General features: G+C 41.4%; 1 long non-coding RNA gene across 1 annotated transcript; it reads right to left on the reverse strand.

Moving 5' to 3' along the window:
• Nucleotides 1-1,820: 1,820 nt before the first annotated feature.
• Nucleotides 1,821-3,084, reverse strand: LOC112196101. The gene is made up of 4 exons (XR_002934929.2): nucleotides 2,965-3,084; nucleotides 2,682-2,797; nucleotides 1,932-2,021; nucleotides 1,821-1,835 (listed from the first exon to the last, which is right to left on the reverse strand). It is a non-coding gene; the product is annotated as an uncharacterized LOC112196101 (long non-coding RNA).
• Between the last annotated feature and the right edge of the window lie 7,619 nt (nucleotides 3,085-10,703).

Consider the following 10,703-nt stretch of genomic DNA (forward strand, 5'->3'; position numbering starts at 1 on the left):
GAAGTATTCTTGGAAGCAGCAGCATCAGCCTGCGTAGAATCAAACTAAGAAATAAGGAGAAAAAAGCAAAATGCAACACACAGGCAATGAGGTAAGAATAACATTGAACGATAGCATGTACCAGTCATCATATATTGATTACCCTGAATATCCGGTGAATGCCTCAAAGTAGCATGTACCAGACCAAATGCTATATTTGTGTAGAAGTAGCAAATCTGAAAAGCAAAATATTTCCATCAACAAGTGGATGAAGTTCAAAAAAGAAGACTAAAGTAGACACATGCTCTCGTGTTCCTAAGCATGTGCAAGTATATAGCATACAACATACAAGCACAAGCAAGTGGCATTTTAACAAATCTGTGACAATAAAGTACTAGATGAGCATACTGATATTACCATCTGAGCAATCCTTTTATAGCACCAATGTCCATGGACAACCAAAAGTCTCTCCAAAAACTGAAACTGGGCAATAGCAAAGTCACTGACCATCACAGCCTGCAAGCAATTACGAACTATCATGAGATTCACTGTAAAATGAGAAACTGGTTCTTGCTTCCACCACAGTTACCTTGCTTCCCATTTAGACATGTAATACAAACATTATCACATGTAAGCTATTATATGTTATATAAATACAGACCCAGACGACCCTCCACCCACACACACACAGACAGACACACTATCTGTTCATAGTCAGGTAACAATTCCAGCGAAGCATCACATGTCATTGTAGTATCTCTGTTACTAGGAGTACTAATGTGCCCATAACTCCTAATATGGCTCCATTACATGCACTATTAACTGAACCTAGCCAATGAAAGACATAAAAAGTATAAAAAACAATCAACTTTATGCAACTACTTGTTTACCTTTTCAAATATTATTAGGTTTTGGTCCACATTTATTAGAGTAAATAATTTTTTTGGCTCTTGTCCTCCATTATTGCAATCTTTTTAAATAAATAAAAACAATAAGAAATGATGTTACATGTGTATAAATTTTAAAAAGATTTAAAAAGAAGGGGTAAATGTAGCTTTATTATTATTCACGTTAGTGCTTTCTACTTAAATGGTTAGAGACAAACCCTATGTTGATTGCAGTTTCCATCTTATCCCCTGTCAACACCCAGATCTTGAGATCAGGTTGTGCAAGATTGTATATGCATTGGGGCATCTAAGAGAATAAAAAACGGTACTAAGTTGCCGTAAATCAAAACGGCAGTTCCTTATTTACTATTGTAATAAGAAGCTTATCTTACCCTTTTTTGCAATTTGTCCTCCACAGCTGTAGCACCAACCATGATCAAGTCTTTTTCCATCTTCTCTGCTACTCGCTCGAGCATCACCTCCTTATCAGCCCCGATAGATGATTTTGCTTTTGAAATTCATTGTTCCAAGCAGAATACTCAGACTCCTCAAGCTTTTTATAAGCAAGCGTCAAAGTACGCAACCCAGCTTCTCCATATTCATTCAAATGCTTGGTACTAGCTTCCTCATTAATTCTTCCATTCTTTGACAGTCAATCGAAAATGATGCTGTGGATGTAGATAAAGGAATGACTTATGGGAGTTAAAGGGAATAAGATTAATAAAGATAAAACAGATCAAAAATCCATGCTTTCCTCTCCCCCTGTTTAGGATGCTTTGGGGAGGGGGGTTGAGAGAGGGAATGAAATATTGCAGAGTCAGAGTCCAAAAATGTTTGTTATATCTAGATATCAACTAGGCAAAAAATTGTTAAACCCAGAACACAAAAAGAACTTTCAAGCTCAAATTGATGATGGCCTCCCCAGTGAACCTCCAATGTCCTCTGACTCTTATAGGGTTCCAAAGCATCCTAAAATAGAAACAGTCTATTTTAGTGGCAGGTCACTCAAGGAATGTATAATGATATGATATGTCAAAAATTTATAAGGAGGGATTCTGTACTTACAAGTTTATAAGGTGGTTCCTTCAAGCCATAGTAAGCAACAACTCTAGAAGCTCTCTGTGACCCATGGGTCCATCTTTTCTGCTGCTTACACTGCTGAATACATAAAATCAACAGACACATTATGTAACCAATACAACGTAAAAGAAATCTACAATGGAGCATATGAAATTGAAACAGTAGTCCAGAACTATTTAAACACATTCAATAGAAGCTCAAAAAACTAATGAACTGAATTCAAGAAGTCCTCAACTTCCCCTGTGGAGTACTCATCCCCTCGAATCAGACAGTAAAAGATACATAAACAACTATCTGGAATTATAAGCTTTCAAATACTAAAAGAAATAGTTCGTAATATTAGACTTTCAACATTTCATAAGCAAACACCTACATTAGCGGCTTCATTGTTATTGTCGCTAGCTAATCAGAAAACCAATAATAGGAGAATGTATAAACTTCGATCTCGAAATGTATTATAATCAACACAGGAGAAAACCCATAACTTTCATCAACATTTTGGATTTCTAAAATGTTTGAATGAATGCACATCTAGTTCACTGATAATACTCTAAAGAAAGTAGCAATAGATGTTACAGACCAAAAGCTGTTTACTAGAAGGTGGCATTGAAGCCATATATAAAGTTGCAGAAAGACATATCTAAATAAATAAATAAAAAGGAAGAATTATTCCCAATATGCATATAGCACAACCAAAGCATGGAAGAATTAAGAAGAATAGAAAGCGGCAAGTACCTGATGATGAGAAAGGTTGGGAGTCTTAAAACAGTGAGAAGAGTGAGTCAACAAAAGATGAGAGCTTGGAGGAGAAGAAGAGGATAACATTGCTCTGGTGCTTTACAGTAGAAGGTCTGTGAAATCATTCTAGTTTGAGTTATCAGAGAGAAAACAAGAGAGTGATATACTGAACAAGTGAAGAGAAGAATTATATATTTATGCCCACTGTCCCCCAACTCATCCAATATGAAATGGAAAGTAAAGACAGAGAGAGAGAGAGAGAGAGAGAGAGAGGCATTACCTGGGTGCAGTCAAGTTTAGAGCTTTCCGATTGCGGCTTCAGGTATGATTGCTTTTGGGTAAGGTTCAGTCAAGTTGAAGCAAAGCCCTCTCCTCCTTGGACTTGGACGGACACGAAGAAGCAGCAGTAAAGCTAATCAGCCAGTAAAAGATACATAAACAACTATCTGGAATTATAAGCTTTCAACTACTAAAAGAAATAGTTCGTAATATTAGACTTTCAACATTTCATAAGCAAACACCTACATTAGCGGCTTCATTGTTATTGTCGCTAGCTAATCAGAAAACCAATAATAGGAGATATCAATTTGTATTAGTACATAAAGTGCGATCATTACTCTAACTATAACAAATAGCACATCAATTATCTGTCACAAATAGTCCAAGCTCACTTGACTAAGAGAATGAAAATATGAAGGCTGACCTATCTTAAAACCATTATATTCAATGGTTGAATCATCTGGTCATGCATTTTCTTTACTATAGAAATCCATGGTATACAACATGCCCGAATATCCACCCTGTTTAACACCAATTCCCAGGCATAGATCCTCATTATGTTTGGATCTCATCTTATTGAAGTGCTTTGATGCATTCTCTGTGAGTGAAATTGCAGGTGCAATGTCGTCGGATGTCGAGGCAGCTGAAACACAAATGGGGATTAGCATTGAGCAGGCCATAATCAAATAAATTATATGAAAACGAAATGAAATTCACATTTGCTTTGCATGTATTTCAAACTATTATAGACAATTTAGATCCAGCTAAATATTATCCGAAATTCTTAATTCGAACATCGTAATAAATAATTCACATCCAAACAAAATTCATGCAGCATTTATATGACGAATTTATGCTTCTAATTGAAAAGGCAAAGGCCTTTTGTTGTGGAGACCTAACAAATTTCAATTACAGCGAACAATTGGAAATCAAAACCAAATTATAGCAAACTAATTATAGAAACAAAAAAGAGCGCAGCTCACTGGAAGTTGAATTGAATGGGTATTCCATGGCTGATAGTAGTGGATGAAAATCAGAAAGAAATTGAATTCCGAGCTGAAGAGGAAACGAAGCAGAGAGGAGAGGCAGTGCGTAATTACCATATGCAGAGATCATCATAACCAGAACCAATTCTTGGCAGTAGGCCTGGAACCATAACCTGTTTCCCTTCCCTTTCAGGGCATGCAACCAAAGTCAATAACTCAGAGCTGAATCAAAACAATCGCAGCCATTACCAAGCACAATCCTGCAAATCCCAAATAGCCCAAAAAATGAAATCAAAAAAGCATGCCAAAAAAACATTAAAGAAGTCATAAATTGTCAAATACCAAAAGCCAAAAAACCAAATTTCTTTCCACCAGAGAATGAGAAGACCAACAAAAAAATCTTCATGTACGATCGAGCAAACAATCCTAGCCCCCCTCTCTTTTCTACACAGATCGAGCAAACAACTGAAAACAAACAAACACCTCTCTATCTCTCTCTCAGCAAAATAACGAAGACCAAATCTAGAGAAGGAGAAAAGGGAATTACCTTCGTGATGATGTTGCTCAGAATCAAAACTTCGAGCTTCTTCCTTTTTGGTTTGCAGGTTAGGGGAGATGAGAGAGGAAATGGGTTGGCTTCGAAGAGATAGACATGAACAAGAAGAGGATCGAAATCGTAATCGATGAGTGTAGTCGAACCCTAATCTAGATGTGTTTGATAACAGAAGGTGTTTTGATGAGAGATTGATGGTTTTTGATGATGTTGAGAATAATCCCATTCATATCGAGGTACAGATTGTCATACTCGCCATTAGGATTTGGCTTACTGGTGTGGACCGGAATCGAAACGTCGTCGATTACAACCGGTTCTTCTTCCACCACATCGACGACGACGAGTGGATACTTCTCCGCTAGCCATCTATAGAAAGCTGGAACTCCCATTGCCGATCGCGCTAAGCTCTGAGCCCAGCAGATCTCTCTGTTTCTCTATCGGAAAAGGCAGAGCGAAATCGGAGGCCGAATCAAAACCCTAAGCTGAGACTAAAACTCTGAATTGAATAGGAGAAGGAACAAACCGCGTGCCGAGCATGATTTTGTTTGGCAACTTAGCAAAATGGTTGAGAGCTGCTCGATGAGGAGAGGAAACGACTGTTCTGATAAAGTCTTGACGGGGAGACAGCAAATCTAATAAACCTAGCTAGCTAATTAAGTTGTCAAAGGCGGGCTTTTAATTTTTGCTTTATGAATCAGACAACATAAAGAAGAAGTTTTATTGTCTGATTGTGAACAACTTAAACCTCAGCTAAGGTTTCAAAGAGGGAAAAGTTCCCGCTATAATATCGACCAAAGTAACATGCTAGGCAATGGTCTTTTACACAACGGAAACAACTCATTTGGTTGTGTGATTATCAATCTGGTGCTATATTTCAATCAAAACTTGGAGGCTTTTGGGCAGCTCGAGTGCCATTTTGGGCCAAATAAAGGCACATCCAAATATTTCCCACTTCATCACACAACAAAAAGTAAAAAACCGTTGTATCATATTTTGCATGCTACTCTCATACAACAGAAATAACTATACTGTTGTACGATGTAGTACCAATTTGGAGCCAAATTTGAGTCGATCTGGGAGGGAAATCTGCCGCTATTTTTTTTGTGATTCAGACAACAGATTATTCTTGTAACCGTTGTGCAATGACCTTCTAAACAAAAACTTCAGAATTTTAACCACCTTATACAACGTAAGTTTACTAAACATGTTGTGTGATTCACTTTTCTTCATCACACAACACTTTTTTTTTTTTCGTTGTGCAAAAAGTGTTGTGTGTTAACGTTTTTGGTGTAGTGATGCTAAGTTATGGATTGATTTCAGCCAATGAGTCATTCTCGCTAACATCCCCCCGCAAACTTGACGGGCCTTGATGGACAAGTTTGTGAGTAAGAAGAGCATGACGGTGCTTATGAAGTGGTTTGGTAAGAAGGTCGGCTGGCTGATCCACGGATGGTATAAAGCAAACACGATGACTACCAAGAGCCACCTTCTCACGTATGTAGTGATAATCAAGTTCAATATGCTTAGTACGAGCATGGAAAACTGGATTAGAAGCCATGTAAGTTGCACTAAGGTTATCACAATGTAAAAGAATAAGCAATTGGATGCGAGCACCCAGTTCATAAAGGAGGAAGGCTAACCAAGTGGTCTCCGCACCGGCATGAGAAAGAGACCGATATTCAGACTTAGCGCTGGAGTGAGCAATGGTAGGTTGCTTTTTGGAACACCAAGAGATGAGGTTAGTACCGAGATAGCAAAGATAGCCAGAGGTAGAGCGGCGAGAATCAGGACAACCAGCCCAATCAGCATCAGAAAAGGCAACAAGATGAGTAGGGTGATGTTGTTGACTGAAAAACAGGCCATGATCAAGAGTGCCTTTAATGTAGCGAAGAATGCGTTTGGCAGCAACCAGATGTGGTCTGCGGGGCTGACTCATGAACTGAGAGAGAGAGAGAGAGAGAGAGAGAGAGAGAGAGAGAGTTGACCACCAATGCAATGTCAGGGTGAGTGATGGTCAAATATTGGAGGGAGCCGATAATTTCTCGGAATGATGTGGGATTGACAAGAGAGTCTCCTTCAAAGGCAGTGAGGAGGGCCTTGGAGGACATGGGTGTGCTAACCGGTTGACTAAGCAACATATCATGTTTCTTCAAAAGATCATGAGCATACTTGAGCTGGCCGATGTGAAGACCATTATTGTAGGAGGAGACCTGTAAACCAAGAAAATAATGTAGAGGACCCAGGTCCTTAATATCAAATCCACGACCTAATGCATCAATGAATCCTTGGAGAAGCCGATTGTCACTGCCCGTAACCACAATATCATCCAAATACAGCAAAAAATAAAGAGTTTGCACCCCATGGCGGAAAATGAAAAGAGAAGAGTCAACCAAACTTTGAACAAACCAACCGACAATAGAAAAGAGGTCATGCAGTGAAACCAAGCACGTGGAGCTTGCTTAAGACCGTAAAGAGCCTTGTTGAGTTTGCAAATGTGAGATGGTCGAGATTGATCAACAAACCCGAGTGGTTGAGTCGTAAAGACATCCTCCTTGAGAAAGCCATGAAGAAAGGCATTCTTGAAATCCAATTGACAAAGAGGCCAGCCTCTAGACACCTCAAGACATAGCACAATAAGAATAGTGGCAGGTTTAATCACAGGACTAAAAGTTTCTTCATAATCAATACCTTGTTGTTGATGAAATCCTTTAGCGACAAGACGAGCTTTGTGATGTTCTATGGTGCCATCTAGATTGTGCTTGACTCTAAACACCCATTTGCAGCCAACCGTATTGTGGGATGGGGAGGAAGGAACTAGAGTCCAAGTGTTGTTTTTCAACAGAGCATTAATCTCATCAGCCACGGCTGTATGCCACACCTCCTGCTTAGATGCCTCAGTCTAACATGTAGGTTCAGTAGAATCTATAGCAGTAAGAAGAGCACGAGGAAGAGGATACTTCACCGTGCCATCATTGCGAACTCGTTGCTTAACAATACCATCCCGAAGACGTGTTGTCATAGAATGGATAGGGGGATGCACGGGAGGAGTTGGAGCCGGAATTGGGTGAGTAGTAGGCGAGGCAGCAGGCGCCGGATCATCGAAGGGCAGAGGCTGGAGGGAGATTGGCGTTGGTGGAGGCGCAACTGAATGGGTAGGTGGGTCGGGTGCAGCGACGGTTGGGCAGGCGGTTCAGGTGCAGTTGGTCGGTGGCTGCGGCGGTACGTAAGGACTGGAGGAGCACGACCGGCGGACCCCGACGAAGGAAGCTGGGTTGGCGACTCGGTAAGCGGAAGGAGGAGGTTGGTAGCGTGCAGTGGATCAGAGGCATCAGATGCCAACGAAAGATCTGGACCAGAGTGGGAGCTTGTGCCATTGGGTTGGGGATCTGGGCATCCGCTGAAATTGTAGATGTGGAGGGAGCAAGTGGGCCTGGGATGGCCAATAGTGTGAATGCCAATGGGCCAGGGGCTGGTACCTGTAGATCTTTGTAAGGAAAAGATGTTTGTTAAATATAATATGCTGAGAGACATAAACACGACCGGTGGTGGGATCAAGACAACGATAACCCTTATGTTGAGGACTGTAACCCAAAAACACACACTCGATACTACGACTCGAGAGTTTGTCAAAGACATGAGGGTAAGATAAGGAAAACAGGAACAACCAAACACTCGAAGAGAGGAATAAGAAGGCGGACTGCCATAAAGACGATGGGAGTAGGAAGAAGATTAATGAGATATACTAATGTGAGGACGGCTTCGACCCAACGGGTGTGGGGGGCACTAGAAGTGAGAAGAAGATTGCGGGCCATGGTGGTAATGTGACGGTGTTTTCGCTCGGCAAGGCCATTTTTTTGGGGAGTATCAGGACAAGAAAATCATTGTTGAATTCTCAATGATTTACAATATTGTGAAAAGGCATTATTGACATATTCAGTGCCATTGTCACTTTGAAGAAATTTGATGGTAGTGTGAAAGAGATTTTGAATCATGGCAACTAAAGTTTGAAAATGAGTAAGAACTTCATTTTTGCGACGCATGGGGTAAATCCAAGTATAACGGGAAAATTCATAAGCAAAGAGAACATAGTATTTGTAGCCACTAATGGAGAGAGTGGAGGATGCCCATACATCACTATGAATAATATAAAACGGAGAAGTAACATAAACTTTATTGGAATTAAAGGGCAACTGATGAGATTTGCTAAGTGCACAACCTCGACAAAAAGTATGGAAGGACAACTTGGAGCCAATAGAAGAACCTAAACGAGACAAAACATTAGAAGATGGGTGGCCGAGACGATTGTGCCAGATGGAAGAATGAAAAGAGGCAAGAGCTTGAGAAGTGGGGGAGACACTGGACAAATGAAGGGGACATAGGCCATCTTTACAGGGGCCCTGAAATAAGAGACGACCAGAGTGTAAGCAATATATGTGATAATAATTAGGAGCAAATAGGAAAATGACTTGATTGTCCTTAGTGAAACGAGCAACAGATAAGAGATTTTTATGAATAAACGGAATACGAAAGACATTGTGTAAGAAGAAGTGGGAAGAGCCTAAATTTAAGGGAAGGGTACCAGTATGGGAAACGGGCATTGAGTCCCCATTACCCATAAAAACATTATGAGGACCATCAGATGAGTGAGGATTGTTGACAGGCAGGGATGTCATGTGATGGGTGGCTCATGTATCCGAGTACCAGGTTGGATCAATAGCGAAATGGGCACCCGTAAAAGGCGCAACAGTAGATGGGCCGGAGAATCGATGAGGGCATTGATGGAGCCCATGCTGATGTGTGTGACAATTAGGACACCATAAGGGAGCTAGGCCGAGAAGGCCATTAGATGGGGGGGACGGGAAGCCCAAGTGGGAGATGGATGAGGCCCAAACATATGGAAGGGCTGCTGTTGCGCGTGGTGCAGAGGCTACTGCCGTTGGGAATTAGATGCGGCATGCTGCTGAAAAGGTCGACCGCGTCTTGAGAGGAGATCACGTCGGCCACCAGAGGAGGAATTCTGACCGGGGAAAGGCCGATTGTCTCGGCGAGAGGAGCCACTGTGGAACAAGGCAGTGGCCGATCCATGCTAGGAGGAAGGAGTCTGCTGGGCCTCAAAAGAGGGGATACGAGCACGGAGGTCAGTGAAGTCAGGAAGAGTTGGGTTTTGAGTCATCTCTGTACGGAGCATGAGGTAGTTGGGGCCAAGACCATGAAGCGTGGTAAGCACCAAATCATCATCAGAAATAGGTTTGTTGATGGATGCGAGGGAGTCTGAAAGGGACTTGGCGTGACGAAGATAGTCGTCAACGGATTGAGAGCCTTTGTGAAGTTCAAGAAGTTGAAACTTAAGACTGGAGGCACTAGCAGCAGAACGCTGAGAGAAGTGGCGGGCGAGGCAGTCCCAGATGGATTTGGACGTGTCGAAGCCAATGGTGAGCTGGGCGACACTCTCAGTGAGAGACGTGGTGAGAAGGCTGACAATTTGTTGGTCGGTTGTGAACCATTTCTTGTGGGCAGGATTTGGGATATAATTGGTGGGTTCGGTATCGGTGGCAGGGGTGAGGATGGTGAGAGAGGGTTCGGGAATAGAACCATCAACATAGCCCCAGAGGACAGCGCCGTTAAGGTAAGGCTTGATTTGGCGAAGCCAAGTTAAGTAATTGGTTTCAGTTAACTTGGTGAACTGGGCAGTGTTTTGAGATGGAGCATTTGTGGTATTGGAGGCAGCCATGGGAGGAAGAGGACAGAAGAAGACAGAACAGGTAAGGACCCTACACCTAGGCTGATACCATGTAGAAAGTGGTTTTCATTGCCTTCCTCATTACAAGTTTACAAGTTATTTAGCAACACAAATGCTACTGTTACAGAGAGATTAAATTACAATTACAACAGATGTAGAGCAAATTAGAAACTAATATGCATTTACAACAAATAGACAGTCAATCAAAAACTGAAGCTAAGTTAGAAACTGATGCTAAGTTATGGCTTGATTTTAGCCAATGAGTTATTCTCGCTAACATGTCCTTCCACTAACAATTCAAGTATAACCACCCCAAAATTGTAGATATCAGCTTTAGATGTCACAGTTGCTCGAACATACTCAGGTGCCATATATCCGCTGCAGAAAATAAGAGGTAACTCAACATTACACCAAGTCAAAGATTGCAACAAGTATATATATAGTGGCAGGGAATAGGTATT

Source organism: Rosa chinensis, chromosome 4 (genome assembly GCF_002994745.2).
Source record: "Rosa chinensis cultivar Old Blush chromosome 4, RchiOBHm-V2, whole genome shotgun sequence".
NCBI lineage: Eukaryota > Viridiplantae > Streptophyta > Magnoliopsida > Rosales > Rosaceae > Rosa > Rosa chinensis.